Consider the following 2,805-nt stretch of genomic DNA (forward strand, 5'->3'; position numbering starts at 1 on the left):
CCAAACACAGATCAAGTTTGAATTTGGGTTTGTGTCACTTCCACCGTTCTCGAGTTATGTCAAATTAAAATGATAAAATTCACATATTTGCCATTTCTCCGATCTAAATTTACTCTGCCTCAACCCAAGTGTTATGGAACGTATACACAATGCTTATACCACTTAACACACTGTGTTACAGATCAAGTAGTTCGAGTTTGGGTTGCGTCACTTCTGTTCTCGAGTTATGTCCATTTATGAATGGAATTTCTAAATTTGCTGTTTCCGCGCTCTTTTACTTCGACTCAACAGAATTTTATGAAACTTATACATTATGATTATTAGCACCAATTACAGATTAAATTAGAATTAAGGTATTGTCACAATGGACACATTTTTCTTTTATTCAAGTCTACTATGCACACAATTATGGCAAACGAAATATATTTAGAAACACACAGCGTTCGATATCAAAATGCAATTAAGCAAGTATGATTTCATTATCAACAGATAAATTATTTTTCGCTTGTTCTCAAAACTAGCAGCATTGAGTTTGATACTATTATATTATTGCAGCTGCTCAATGATTTCATTAACGCAACAATTATCAAATCAAGTGCAAACTATTTATTTGGAATTACAGTTACATTTACCCTTTAAAAGAGAAAATCATGAGCATGAACTAAACAGTTCTATTTTATGCCATTTTAGTTTCATCCTGGCAGCTTCAATCGATGTTTGATACATGTGAAAGGGAACGAAGTCAGTATAGTTTATTTTTGGACTTCATGTCAGCATATTTAAACTTCAAAATCTGTGGAAAAATTTGAAGCCAACGTAAGAAAATAAATTGTTTTAGGAATGCACAAATCAGAGTTTAAAAAAAACAATATTGCTTTTCCTCGACTTGCCCCTCTATTCGTATATGATGCTGATTTCATACATCGGCTTATGAATAACTATAGGTAAAAAGAAACTATCATTTTAATTCAACTTCATGTTCTGCTATATAAATGAATTTCTCTCAGTTCAAAGTTTGTTGATTTTGTTGATCGCATCTATCCCATAGACATTGAAATAAAGGTTTCACAGATACCACAGATACAGTTACTTCAACTTGTTATCTTCAGTTTAATACAAGTTTTAACTGTACAACAAGAGATGGTTTCAATTTTCCCATTGTTAATTTTCTATCTTTATGTCGCAGCATCCAATCATCACCTATCATTATAGTAAATTTGCAGATCTAATATTATTGTCGGAGCTAAATCTGAAACGAAGTATACAAGTATATCCAAATTACTACGATACTTTAGGGCTTGTGTTTTTGGGGAATAACTACAAGGAAGCTTCTGAATCACAGGTTCTTAATGTGTTAGATTTAGTGAATGTTCGAAATTTTCAGGAATGCCACCATATTTTAGTTGTCGTCAAGGATAGTCTTTATCAAAGATGTTCACAGACAAGTTCTATTAGTCTATACGAGCAACACGGTGGGTTCCAAACTCCCCGGCGCTTTCAGCTCCCATCCGCATGTTAAGATCTGTGTTGTAGAATTAATATTGTAACATTCCTGAGCGCCTGATTTTACCTGTGTTTTGTATAGGGTAGGTGTTTTTGAATGTTTATTATATTGTATAGACTTAATACATTGACTTTTTAACTATTGCTTGCCCATTCGTCTTCTTTTGTTTTGTTTTCCAACGTTCATTGTGCTGTTTTATCTTAACCTTATACCTTGGTACATTCTCTCCAATTTATTTTCTTCTCTTGATGATTTCATTTTACGCTTTCAAAAAATGATTGGTGATTAAGGAAAGGGTCTGATTATTTACAAACAAATGGAAACACAAGTCAAGAACTTCGTAATTGATCATGTTGCTGGTTAAAGATCATATGAGTGAATTTGTGCATAGCTGCAGCACATATTATATTGACTGTGCGGTTATCGTACATTGTTGGCGCTTTCGTCGCTGAAGTCAATGTGTCTATTATTGGTTAAACTTCGGGTATTTTTTCTGTATTTCTGGTCTTAATTTACCAGTTAATTGTTTCTGATATATTTTCAAATCAATATTGGATCGGAGGTATCATATTGTAACAAGTATATATGGCATAAAGATATATGTGTTATACATTATTAAAAAAATAAACAAACAAATTAGATCGAAATTTGATAATTGAACATAAGTCTTGAACATTTATTCAAAGGAAATGTGTAATGTAGTTCAAAGAGATATCTGAAGTACTGCTGTGTCAAGTACTTTCAATAACACATTTTATTCAATAAACATGTCCTGTACCAATAAACAAAGTGGAATTGTTTGCTTTGGAAAACAATGATAATGACTTGTTCGATCCAAGCTTTTCAAATCAATTTAATTTACAAAACGTTAAAACAACGGTGCGCTGTTTCTTTCAATCAGAAACAGCAATCATGCAATCTAGAATTAAACATTTATAAATATTTGCATTCTCTCTGTGAGTTTACAATAAATGTGTAGTTGACAATGCATTTTTTGTTTCCATGACAACATTTAATCAATATCTTTGTAAGTAAGTTGTGTCCAAGTTTTAGCATTGATCGGGATTTGTGATATTAACAATTAAGGAGAATAGTTCTATGCATGTTAATATGATTACTAGTATGTATATTGAGATATCTTCTAACATTCCCAAGTTATGCTAGTCCAATAATAGCATAATGAATATTTGATAGACCACTGATCGTTTATTCCACTGTTTCTTGTTGTCAGAGGGCGAGAAAGCGATAGTCGACAGTTAATTAAATAATTATTAATGCAGGTTTATTCAGAATGAAAGCAT

This window comes from Mytilus edulis, chromosome 1 (assembly GCF_963676685.1).
Source record: "Mytilus edulis chromosome 1, xbMytEdul2.2, whole genome shotgun sequence".
NCBI classification, from domain to species: Eukaryota; Metazoa; Mollusca; class Bivalvia; order Mytilida; family Mytilidae; genus Mytilus; species Mytilus edulis.